We start from the raw sequence: 14,198 nt of genomic DNA on the forward strand, positions 1-14,198 counted from the left end.
GGGATTGACATGTATACACTGATGTGTATAAAATGGATGACTAATAAGAAGAAAAAATAAAAAATAAACATACACAGGTTATTTGTGAGTAAAAAAAAAGAAACAATTATGAGGTCTCTTGGAACTCCAGAATTCACGGACACCTCTTATAGCAATGGATCATGATTATTTACTAATAAAGTTCACTTGATATGGACATGCAGAAATTAAAAAAAAAAAAAAATTACTCTGAGGGTGTAAAAAAACAAAACAAAACCACATTAAGCTTCTAGTTCAAATCCCAGCCTGACCTTGTGCCCTCCTGCATTGAAGGTCTTTCCATGGATTAGAGCTGACAGGGTCAGTTTCACTCCTGCTTGAAGGGGCTGAGTATAACGCAGCCAATCAGGCTGGCATTATTCACTTTAGCCGATAGAGAAGTTCTACAATCCAGCTTGTACTTAGCAGCGATGCTGAAACGTGTGTTGTTACTGCCGGTGGTCCACAAGAGGTTTATTGATGTTTCAATCTTCTCATTCACCTTCTGGTAGATCTACCTTCCAAATTCAGTGCCGTTGTTCATATGAGTGTGCAGCTGGAAGTCTGTGGCCTTGTAACCCAGGGCGAAATTATTGTGACAGTTTGGATTTGGCTGTGTCAAAACTCATCTGATAACCAGCAAGCCAACCTTCAAAGGCCAACACAGCCCAGCCATAGATGGTTTGGTCCAGAAAAACTGATACCAACATTACTGCCAAGACCGAAAGAATCTCGTTTATAGGAGGCCTTCAAGTTCCCACTCTTCTTTCCTGTGTTCCCTACAAATATGGTATCAAGAGTCAGTTTTGACCCTTCAGCCAACTTATTCTATTCTCCAAAGACATTTCTGTCCCAAGAGTACTGTCTGTGTTCCACTTTTGGGTGAAGGTCAGTCCATAGTTACAAATCTTGTATTTGGTCTCTAGGTTGCCTGATGCTTTCCCTGTATCATTGTAAGCATGACCAGAAGTAGAAAATTCCACTCCACTACATGACTTGGTTCTCAGATCTATTCTGACCATGCCAAATCCATATCCTTCGTTGAAGACATCCTTGGCAGCCTTTCCTAGGTCACAGTAAGTTGGTGTGTTACACATATCTCCGACGGCAGGGCCTGTCCGCCCAGCCAGAAGAGTCCATCCACTCCACTAGAGCACTGCTTAAGGTCTTCTTCAGGCCAACGCTGTCCGCGCCTGTGCAGCCCCACACCTGCGGTATCTGTGCGCTGCGAGCCCCACACTGCGGCTGTGCCAGAGTGTTGCACCGGGGTCGCGCACCACACACGAGAGCCGGACTAACACCCCCAACTGTCCGAGTGTGCGCGTGCGCGGCAGGGCCCGGCCTTTGGCTTCTTTCTTAATTATTTTTGTTGTCGTTGAGTGGTAGGAGTTTTAAAAATATATACTCTGAACATTAACCCCTTATCAGATATATGATTTATAAATATTGTTTCCCATTCCATAAGTTGCTTTTTCACTCTGTTGATTGTGTCCTTTGATGCACAGTTTATCTATTTTTCTTTTGTTTCCTGTGCTCTCTCTTTTTTTTTAAATCACACAAGTATTCCCCAGTGCTCTAATCCAAGATTCAAAGAGAATGATCATCATCACACAATGGGATGGAATGGAATAGATTCATCAGATGCAGTCACAAGTCCCAGTCTTTCTACCTTTTAGGGATACTTGTCTAACTTTTTTAGTAAAAGCACTGCTTAAACCCTGTCAAATCTCCATGAAGGAGATGGGCTTGAATGTATAGTTCTCTACGTCCTGCTTATTGGGCTTACCTATAGCTAGAGTTGGGCTGTGGGAGCATCTGAGCTCTCTCTTTGGGCCCACCAGACAAAACAAAAAACAAAAGAAAGAAAACCAAAGCAAACAAAAATACTTCCGAAGTATAAAAGACCATGTGTCCAATTTTAAGGATAGATATCGACTATAGCATGGGGACGCAGTGTACAATGTGGTGGATAATTTTACTGGTGAGGACTGTATCCAAAATAACTGAGTGTTCAGGAAAAAATTTACTAAGTATTTCATCTCAGAATTGCTATGATAATTTGGCATATAACTGTAACTACCTCTGAACAAGTTGCCCTGTCAGGAATATGGAAGAGGCGAAAGTTCCTCAAAAAATATTTTAAATTAAAACCAATATACTGGAGTACTAAAATAACAAAACCTCTTTGTGACCTCAAATAATTCTCTCTCTGGACGTGTTCCCTTACCTGTAAAAAATGATGCTAAATAAATGAGTTGAGTTAATCTGTCTTTTAGTTTGATTCAAAATCAATGAAGTATATGGGAAAAGCAGGGTGCCTACATGATTACATGACTTCATATACCTCAGAATGGGTTTTGTTTTACATATAATTAAAAGCAAATTATAAGCAAAGAAGATAATTACAACATCTTACAGAGTTCATGTGTGTGTGGTCATGTGGTTAAATGTGGATGTGAGGGTACTGCACAAGGTAAGCTCCTTACAGTGAATTTACTAAGTTTACATTTCCCATACGGCAAGTTTCTTAAGGGTATTTAAGGTTTTAATGCAAGAAGCATGCGTGACATTACTCTGTTAATATTACAGGAAGTCTTTACTTTTGTATAGCTTATTTTGGCTGTAATAAAGTCTGCAACTCACATTTTATATGCAATAAATGTATAGGATCTATTTCTCTCAGGGTCTTTAACAACTATCTTTACTACTGCAGCAAAATATTTTAGTGAAAATGTGTGATTTGTGGGTGCTAAACATGGAGATGAGGTTGGAGGGACATGGTGGGACAAAGTGGCATAATGGGCTGTGAGGATAATAGATGCATTCTTTGGTTTACTGGATGACCATTTCACACCAAGAAGTAAATTAAATTCATGCAGTAATAATTTTTTAAGAGCCAGAAATACAGAACTATAGAGAAATGAACCCATGTGAGCTCCTTCTTTTAGTCATATTGGCCCACACAAGACTCCTAAACAGTGTGTGTACCAAGCACAGTAAAAGATGATACTGAAACTATTCCTTTTCCTTTTTCCTTTCCTTTTCCTCTAGCTTTTCTTTTCCATTATGAGGTATGCTTAGCTATTCAGCAAACAATTATAGATGACAAACTATTGTACTAGTTATGTCATGAAGAGCTAAAGAATGTTGGCAGAGACATGAATAATGCTCAGAATTTTCACTCAATCTTTAAGTGCAGTATTACTATTAATTCATTCTAGAATTATACAGACATTAGCAAGGTACATAATTATGGTAGTAATTTTCTTTAATATTATAATGTCTTATAAATGTTAGGATTGCTTTTCCAGAAGAGGGAAGATAAAAGTTTCCCTTATTCTGAACTTAATCTTCTGTGAATGAGTTACCCCAATTGCCCTCCCCAAAGTCTACCTATGGAATTGAGCTAGAAAACACCATGTCCTACACAGCAGCAAAAATTGCTACATAGTTATTTGTCTTTAAAATACCCTTCTTGTAAACAAGAGGAGTTATTCAAGAGATTTGCAGCATATCCTTGGTGAAGACAGGAGAGGAGAAAAATCTAGAGGTATATGTATTGTGCTTTGCTTTATATCATAAACATGTAAATGGAAGGTCAAGCATTTATTATTTTAAACAAATTCAAGTGAGGAGGGATGTTTTATTTTGTAAATAATTATGGCCTTATTTGTTTTAAGTTCAAATCTCCATACATCAAATTTTATTAAATGGAGCACATCTGTATGAGATCTAAATGGAAAACCTGAGAAGAGTTCATGTTTAATGTAGTGATGATTTAATGAATTAATCATTCATTTGTATATTAAATATTAGCCAAATATTTACCTAGACTCTGTTTTGTTCGGAATAGACTAGATCTTACTGCAGGAACAAATAACCACTATTACTGACTCCAAACAGACCAAAAAAAAGTTTATTTCCTACACTAGTTACATGTTGGTGACAGGATAACTAGGACCTCTGTTCATTGTCACGTCACCTCCCCTCTGAGACTCAGGCTGATGAAGCATTCACTAGCTACACCATGCCAGACACTGTGGTAGAACAGGAAAAGAATATGTTCAGGCCCGCATCATCTCTTAAAACTTCTACCCAGAAATGACACGTCACCATGACTCATGTTTCATTGGCCAACACAAGGCCCATAACACGAGTCTGAAGTGCAGTATGAGAAATGCAGTAAACTGAATTTCCTATTCACATGTTTAGGTGTGATTTCCTGTCCCTAACTAAATACAGAAAACAAGCAAAAATCAGTGTTACTTGTTTCAGAAAACACTTGACCCTGAGAGATGCGCATGCTAATCAAGTAATTTATTGATCAAAACTAACATCCCACTATCAAGAATGGCTTCAAGACCTTCACTTTGTTGTGTCCACCATGCAAAGCCATCATGTCATAAATATTTCCTGATCTCAACTAATTCACATTTTGCAAGACACAACTTAAAATCACCTAGCTCAGGCCCCAAAACCCTGTAAAAATTCTCCATTGATTTCCCCTTTCTGACACAATGTTAAAATAGTGTTTTCTCTTACTGCAGCTGGTCAAAGAAACTTTGCCTTGCTTAAACACTAAGTTTTTATGCTGGCTTTCTGGAGGACTAATTATTTGATATATGCCTACTCCACACCTGGAAGGAGACAGGAAATGAAATATCACTGAGCAGCATGAATGGTAATCATAGTATTTATATGTAAAGTGTTGTGACAGGCTTTTGAAATACAGATTTGAATAAGGCCCAAGCTTTGGCATATGATAGGTGCTTCATGTTTGTTAACTGAATGACTGAAATATAGAAAAAAAGGCAAGTGTGTATGAATCTTATAATATTTCATGAAGACAATGATAATAATAGAGTTAGCAAGATAAATAATTAAGGTCTATACAACCTCACTGCTATGCAACCCCATGTTTTATCCAGGGTTAATTTTTTTTCTGATTCTCAGGCCTGTTTCCCCGGCCTGAGAGTGAGAGTACCCCACAGAGAGGCTGACAGTTTCTTCTCAATATGGTTTGCAACAAATCACGTCATAGGAATTGAAGAACTTCAGAAAGAAAACCTAGTCTAGGAGAGAATAACATATTTGACTGTTTCTCAAATTTCATTCTCTTCCATGTCTATAAATCCATGAAGACACAATGTTTTCACCTCCTAATACCTAATACAGTATAGATGTACAATAAAGATTTTTAATGAGTGAATGAATATTAACTCCCTTCATTCTTGTGGCATTTATTGGGCTCACACTATATACAAAACTATGTGCTGGAGAAACCACCATGCTTCTAAAAGGTGAAGAGTAGCTGGGCCTTCTCTTAACGCTAAAAGGCTAGGCACATTTCCTAAAGAAATAATTGTATGACAAGCAACATGATACAGTAGAAAGAGTTCTGAACTTAGAATATGTTTTCGATGCCAGCTCTAGCATTTGATTCTCTGTGTGAACTCTGGCAAGTCTCTATGTGCCCCCACCTTGGTTTCCTAGCCTACAAAATGAGAGGTGATATATTTACATTTTAAATGTGTTATGAGCAAGCAAATATGTAATACTTGGAAAATAACTTAGCACCATCTGCATTTAAGCCTAGCAAATTGTTTCTATGTTTCCCTCTTTTATCTCTTCATCTTCTGTCTGTGATCCTTTAGCATCCTGTGGCATTTTATATCCTGCAGTGAATTGTAATTCTCTATAGATTTGTCTGTATACTTCCCTTCGCAACTTCCCTGAGGACAAGACTATTTTATTCATTTTTACATCCCACACGTTTACTACAGAGCCTGATGTATAGGAGATGTTCAGTAAATGTTTGAAAAATGAAAGAATATATATAAATATATAGATGAACTAATAAGAGAATGAATGAAATGAGCTGTGGAATTAATAACTTTCAACAAAGTTTTTGATGAATCATTATAGTAAGAGGGTCCCTGGCTCCTCTCATCTGTGTACCTTTTTTAAAGACAAAGATGTAACTGATGTGCAGCAAAGGATGAACATCAACCCTATACAGCAATTTTCCCAAACTTCCTCGATGATATGAATTACTTGGGTATTTATTAAATATACAGTTTCCCAGACCTTTGTCTTAAAGATTATAATTTTCCAGTCTGGAATATCATTAAGTAATTTGTATTTCTAACAGCTACTCCTAGGTAATACATAACATTATGGAAATTTGGTAAATACTGATCTAGAATATAAAATGTAATAATAGTTACAACAAAACATATAGTGCCTGCTAGGTTACATTATTTTACTGCACTAATTTACTTCATTAATTTATAGATATTGACTCATTTAATCTTCACAACAACCCTAACAAGAAGTCATTATTATTACCTCTATTTTACAAATGAGTAAAACTGGGGTATGGAAAAGTTAAATAACTTACCCAGGTTATGGAACTATATATGGCATAGGTGGGATTTGAAAACTGGCAACCTGACTTTTGAGTATGTACTCTTAATTTTTCTTGATTACTTCCTCCCCAACAATGAAAACAGTGCATAGTGCTACACAATTTAAAATATATTATTTTTACTATTTCTGAGAGCAAGTGATGCTCACAAAGATCCATTAGAATTTCCAAAGTACGCACCACTTGAGGATCTGGATTTGCAGTGCACGGGAGAGCACCACGTGGTTACTGACCAAACTCTTTGGAAAGCTAGTGTATTAGTTTGCTACTGCTGCCGTAACAAAGTACTACAAACTTCGTGGCTAAAAGGCACACACATTTATTATATTACACTTCTAGAGATCATAATTCCAGAAAGAGTCTTATGAAGATACAATCAAGGTGTTGAAAGGGCTGATCCTTTCTGGAAACTCCAGAGGAGAACCTTGGCTTGTGGCTGCCACACTTTAATCTCTGCTTCCATTGTCAAAATGCTCTGTCCTATTCTGTTCCTCCTTCTTCCCTCTTATAAGAGCCCTTATGATAACATTGAGTCAACCTGGACAATTCAGGATAACCTCACCAGTTCAAGTTCCTTAACTTAAATCAACTCTGCAAAGTCCCTTTCATCATGTAAATTCACATATTCACAGGTTTGGGGACTTGGGTACCTTTGGTGGCCATTTGGTACCCTAGCACACCAAGAGCAACACAAGGGGTTACCGCATAGGACAGTTTCTTAATCTAGATGTCACGGAGCCTCTTGCTGTACTCTATGTGTCCACCAAAGGACGGGGATTGGGTGAAACATTTTTCAAAATCTTGGCTAGAATACTTGGGGGAATAAAAATACAGGTTCTGATTTGATCAAGAAATCATCCTTTAAATACCCATGAAGAACATTATACCCAACTAATCTCAGTCAGCAACCCCTTCTTTTTCTTACACGGGAACTGTTCTGTTATCCCAAGGTAAAAACTATCCATGGGGAGCTGGGTACTCGATGCTTTCCCGGAAGCCTAAATCCAACTAATTTTCATATTCCACAAGAGTTTGCTGTGGCTTTACCTACAAACTAATAACAAACCGTCTAAAATTTGAAGTCATAAAAAATCCTTAGCAAGGTTTTACAGACGCAAATCATGCCCAGTTGAAAGATTCTACCTTTCTGAGACAGAAGAGTGTTCGTATAACACAGAGGAAATTCTGTAAAGGGCTGTCTGTATCTTAATGATAAATATTCCTGTCCTGTTGAAAATTCTGCAGCAAGCTTTAAAAAAATCGAATCATAGACAGCATGAGGAGCTGCTGGAGGTCACAAAGGACTAAAATCTGTAATAATTTGCATGTCTCTATCAGATAATAGGAAGCAAGATGTTGACTGAAACAGTTTCATTTCAAATGATCTCTGTGATATTGATCAAATTGGGAGCATGCCAAGTAAAAACATGTTTTCTTATTAATTCTTAAATTGCTTCTCTCATTTTGCAAATGTAAGTTAATGCATTGACAAGAGGAAAAATGTTACTTGAAGTAGAAACAAATATGAATTGGCTAACAGATGCAGGAAGCTAAATAGCAGTCATCTTTGGAATAATTTTTCTAGGCTTTGTTAGTTCATATTTTATGGAGCTAAGAAGAAAGTGTTGAGTTTTCCTATCGCAATGTTCCATTAAGAGTATTTCCAGAATAAGCACCACATTACGTTTTGGATCTTGCCGTGAACGACAGGACAGCACTGAACATCCTCTGGATGACTTATGAGCAGTGAAATTAAGTTGTTTGCAAAGTTATCTTTGGGGGCAAGGTAAATGAATTGATCTGAAACTAATGGAAGTTTGTCTTAGGTCCTGGAACATTACCCTGAATGGCTTGAAGGTGTCACTTTAAGCAAAGCACTTAAATATTTTGTACTAGAATCTCTCCTTTTGTATAAGACAGATATTATATACCTGCTATGTCTTTACCTAAAGTCCAAGAGTACTTTAGAGATTTGCAAGATTTTTTCATTTTTAAGGCATTCCAAAGAAAAATTGAACATGTAGGAAATAAGTATAATCTTTTCATGTCATATTCGATATAGATTAAAAATATTCCAACCCTTATGTTGACAAATATCATTCTGAGGGATTTATCTTAAGGAATTATCCAAAAGACAAAACAGGCTATGGTCAAAGAACAAAGATGTTCTTTTGTGTATTAAATGTGATAAGAAATATATGAAAGCAATGAAATTGTCCCAACTATTGACATTTGATTATATAAATAATAGAAATGTGTTTAGTTGATGAACACTTTCATTAAAATAAATGATAATGAGATCTATGTGGCAGCATTGAAAATTAAACAGTGTTACATGGAATTAAAAGTGAACCCTTTTTACAGGGATAAAGACGCAGACGTAGAGAATGGACTTGAGGACACAGGGAGGGGGAAGGGTAAGCTGGGATGAAGTGAGAGAGTGGCATAGACATATATACACTACCAAATGTAAAATAGATAGCTAGTGGGAAGCAGCCGCATAGCACAGGGAGGTCAGCTCGGTGCTTTGTGACCACCTAGATGGGTGGGATAGGGAGGGTGGGAGGGAGACGCAAGAGGGAGGAGATGTGGGGATATATGTATACGTATAGCTGATTCACTTTGTTATAAAGCAGAAACTAACCATTGTAAAGCAATTATACTCCAATAAATATGTTTAAAAAAATTAAAAAATAAAAATAGCAAAGAAGAAAAAGTGAACCCTTTTTACTAATATAGCAAATATGTTATCCATATGGATGAAAACTGGATGAGATGTGCACAATTTAAAATGAAATATGTTTGGGTAAAGATCTGAGTGATATGTATTTATCTATTTTTACATTTATTAAACATCCTGTAATGTTATACAGTCTTTACAATTTTTAGAAATACTTAAATTAGGATTTTAAAAGGAAAGAAATAAAGACTTATGGGGGAACACTTGACTTTTTTGCTCTTACCATCCTGTTTTTCATCTTTTCCATTCCCTAGACTCAGCCAACATCACTATCTTCACTGGAAGCTTTCTCTATAATTCACACGACTGTTTAAAGGTTTATCATTCACAGTGTTCTGCTAGTGAAAGAACTCTATAGCGGCCTGCAGGCTCTGTCTAGCTGTCTCTTCTCCTGGCTGCCCTTGGGTCATCCACACCACTGCTGGTAAAATGCCAACAAGAAAATTAATGGAGCATCCGCCTATACCCTGATTCCTTCCTAAGGGAGCCTGTCTCTGGGGAGCAACTAAAAGGGCAGGAAAAATGTGCAGAAAATCTCATGGGGATGGAAAGACGTGAAGACAGCTGGTAGATTTGGCAAACCCACGTCCCTGCAGAAACCTGTAGCTCAGAAATAATGCAACCCACTTCTCTATGAATATGCATGTTACTAAACTGAAAGTGGAGGGAGCATCTCTGTGAATGCAGCCATTTTAAAAAGAGTAAACCAGACGTTGTGCTCAGAACTATGCATGCATGATCTCATTTAATTCTCACAACAACCCAAGAGAGAGAAAACGTAATCTCCATTTTGTCAATGAGGAGAATGGGGCCCTGAAAGAGTTAATGACTTTCCCTGTGGCACCCAGGCTTACCAGAGAGTGTTGCAACCTTCTACGTTTTCGTTTAGTCTCTGAAGACAGTGTAACCAGGATTATGTAGAAAATACAGCAAAACAAACACCTTTTCCTCCATACCAGGAGATCCACGATCATGCCGTTGGATCAATGGTCCAGGGCCTTCATATTAGCTGCTTCAATTTGCTAATTAGATAGCCTTTAAGAATACAAACTTTCCTAATCAAACTAGCAAATGTTGGCATTGCATTTTGCTTCTTCAAACACCTGAAGTAACACCTCTGAGGTGAAGGAAAGAATGTCACGTGTATGATCTCATCTTTGGATATTCTATTGTACGATACCATGTCTTAGAACATGTGTGACGGGTAAATGTTTTTAATGATAAGTTTAACTTGTGACCCAATGACCCATATGTATGCTTGTTTTCCACTTGCCTTCTTAAAAACACATGCAGTTAATTTCAATTTATAGATACTCATTTTGTTTTAACATCTTTTACTATCTAGGCCAGACCACTCTGGTGATGTGGGAGAGCTTAGGTAGATTACATACATGATGAAGTGGTAAGACAAAAAGAACTCTAGTGGCTAACATATGCCAGGCATGGTTCTGGACACATTACATATTTATTTCAGTCTTTACAACTGGCCTTCAAGATAGATACTGTTATTCCCATTTGTACTTTTGAGAAGATAAAGGTTTAGGAGTTTTCCCAACAATATCACACTACTGGTGAATTGTTAGAGCCAAGATTCTGAAACAGACTTTCTAAAGTCTTTTCCAAATACACCAATATTCCTTATATTCCCCAGAACAGCTCAAGCACAATAATACTGCCAGGATCTCACTTCCCTTGCTGGCCTTGAAATGGTGCATGGGTTCTTAGTTGTAATCAACAGAAACTGACTCTGATCAATTAAATTTGTTTTAAAGGTTATTAGATAACTCAAGGAATCACTAGCAGGGCTGCAGATTGAGACATGGAAAAACAATAGGAACAAGAACAGCTCCTAAAACCATAGTCACAATCGTCCCACAGAACCAGTCCTATAAAGATACCATTGCTGCCGCCATTAACCCCCTGATGCCAGAGCTTGAACCTCCACCATCACCCCTGGCACTAGCTGCTCAACACCGGACACTGCCTTTGCCCATGGCCACTGCTGCCCTGGAAACTCGAGGAGTTGCCTCTTCCACTGCAGCCTTCCATCCACATGGGTTCTTCAGTGTCTCTGTTCTTTACCTGAATTCCCTAACTCGAAGTTAAAGTGAGGTCGAGCATGTCTGATCAGTGGAGCCCGTGTCACATGCCTCCACTTTAGTCACAAGGGGTACTGCAAAACCAAGTATCTGATATTCTCAAATTCTTTCATTATAGATAGGCTGTCACTGCCTTTCCCCAAAACTCAAAAATGCTATCCTCACATTAGCAATAGGAGAGGACAGCTCTCCCCCATTCCCACCATCCCTGAAAAATGTCAACAATACATCTGAGTTTGTTTCTCATTCTTTTGGCTTCAGAATTTAAAAGTTTCCTTTAAAATATAAAGAGGATCACCTAAAGAGGACAAACATTGCTCTGAACAAGCCAGCCCTTTAGATCCTTCTGGTTTATGTGATTATTTCACGTAAAAATCAAAGTTCTAAAAAGATGGGCTATAAAAAAAATCACGTTGATTTAGGTTCAAGGGTAGGAAAAGAAGAATTAATAGAGAAAGGCAAAACTGGTTTGTTTTTGTTGTTGTTCAGTTGTTTGTTCTGCAGACCTGGGAGGTAATTCTAGGAAAAGTGACTGAGAGGGAAAAAGAGGCAATATGACCAGAAAGTTACTTAAATAACAAATGGGTATGCATTCATTCATTCTTTGCTCCAACAAATATTTTTGAGCGTCTATGCTGCCAGGCACAGCACTAAGTATTGGGGATACAAAAACTGTGTAAAACCTACTCATTCTTTTATGCTGTTTGCTTTCTTCATGTCTAGGGTGCTCAGTAGCTCACAGATATTTCCCCATAAGGGGCTAATTCTCAGGAAACCAAACATGATCATTTTCTTCTAAAACATCTACCTGGCATGAAATGAAACTAGATTGCACTGGTTCAGTCTGTGTTTAATATTCTGAAATCATAATTTGAGCCATAAATTCTGTTCCTTTCAAGTGATTGCTGTCTGGGGATTCTCACAGCAGTCTTGAGTTTGGGAGTACTCAGATCCTTTCCTGGCTGTCACTGGCTTGTTTAAGTGACCCTGAGCAAATGAGTTAAGCATCTCTGGGACTTGGTTTCTTCATCTCTAAAAGACGGATAAAAATACCAGCCACCTGTTGTGAAGATCAGGGAGCTAATGTGTCTCAGAAGCTTTCAAATCTCTGGCTCTAAGCCTTTTGCTATCTATGCCTAAGAACAAAGACAACTCCTCATTGCTTTCACCCAAATGCTGCATTCAAAGGAATTAAAAAAAAAACAAAAATACAATATTTGAGTTCTACAAGACTTGAAGCTTATTTTGTATTAGTTTAAATTGCAAACTGTTTTTCTCTGTTGTACTCTTGGCACTGCCATTTTTTAAATACAGCTCTTCATTTGCATAGTAATTACAAAGTTTAACAAATAGCATTAATGTCTGAAAGAAGGAGGTACACTCCATTTAAATTACTGACAGTATTGCATTACACATTTTTAACCTCACTTAAAAAAAAAAGGAAAGCTATTCCATTCTAATGTGCTGTACAGATTCCCAGAGCTCAGCAATATTTGTGCTTTCAGAAGGTAAAATCTCTTCCTGTGCTCTTTAGTGACTTCTAAAACCCTATTCATAAATACTGATTAGGCACTATTTCACCATAGACACAGTGCTGTTGGCACAACTCCCCACTCACAGCCAGACTGGAAATGTTAGTATAGTAAATTAGGCCAAATATCCTAGCTGTATTGCACATGAAGGATCATCTTTAATAAATAGACGCTAATGTAGCACTTGGATCACTTATGGCTGTAAATGTCAATCCTTGGTCTTGATTTCAGGAAGTTTAAAAAAAAAAGGAAAAGAAAAGGCATTCAAGGAATGTGTGCTATTTTAATACAAATGAATAATAAAGAGCAAATGTGAAAATATAATTTGTTTTTTGGAATAATGGTAAGTTTGAACAAAAATACACTACTTAATAGTAGTATGAGGAAAGGGAAAAAAGAGGAAAGGAAGAAATCTCTCATTCTTCCCACTTATGTCTCTGTAGTATTTGTTTTCCTTTGTTTTTGTCTAGCTCTGTTCCTTTGTGCATTCTATACTATGTATTTTTAACTAGTCTCCCTTTCTCCTCAATTGTTTGTCCATACTTCCTTTGAAGAAACTCAGTTCCTCTAGAAATGAAGCATCCTTGATGAATGATTCCTGACTTACCATCCTAACCACTCCACTCACATGCCTTTGTATCAAATCAGTACACACACACACCCACACACACACAAAACTCATGAGCAAACTGGACATGATGAAATTTAGTTTAGAAAACTTAGTCAGGTGGGCAAATGATCATGGCTTTATCTTTACACTGGCCAGAGGTAAAACAGCTTACTTCCTACCATAAAACTTATCTCTGAAGGACATATAGGAATTTCAAATAAAAATAGAGGTTATATGAGATAAATAATATAAAGAAATTTGATCTGGCTTGATACACTATGCAAACATTTTAACCCACCTATTCATTGTCCTGGAGGTTTAGCTTGTTTGGTTTTCTGAGTTGCGACAGCAGATGCAATACCTAAGAGTAATCACAAATCCCTGATTTCCAGCCAAATGTCAGCAACTTATTAGACCTCCACAAGTCAAACTTCCCAAGTCTCAGTTTCCTCCTCTGTAAATTAGTGTTAAGAGTACCTATCTCATAGATTCATTGACTCATGGAGTCAAAGGACTCAGTACAGTGTTTGGCATATAAAGGGAGCCCAATAAACAGGTGATATGAACATCACTATTTCTAAATGAATGGAGTCATACTGAGTCTTAATCCTTACGGATTTGATATTTTATTCACAGCTTTAGCCTGAAACAGCTTGTTTTTCATGTGTGATCTCTGCCTTAGGAAAAAAAAAATGTCTTCTCTTTGGTATATCCTTAGTCTTAAAATTCTATGCATACAATAGTTTTTTTGTTTTCATGCTCTGTCACTGAC

General features: G+C 37.3%; 1 pseudogene; it reads right to left on the reverse strand.

Annotated features, from left to right (window-relative positions):
• Positions 1–260: 260 nt before the first annotated feature.
• Positions 261–1,145, reverse strand: LOC115838983 (voltage-dependent anion-selective channel protein 3 pseudogene; annotated as a pseudogene).
• Positions 1,146–14,198: the final 13,053 nt, after the last annotated feature.

Source organism: Globicephala melas, chromosome 6 (genome assembly GCF_963455315.2).
Source record: "Globicephala melas chromosome 6, mGloMel1.2, whole genome shotgun sequence".
Classification (NCBI taxonomy): Eukaryota; Metazoa; Chordata; class Mammalia; order Artiodactyla; family Delphinidae; genus Globicephala; species Globicephala melas.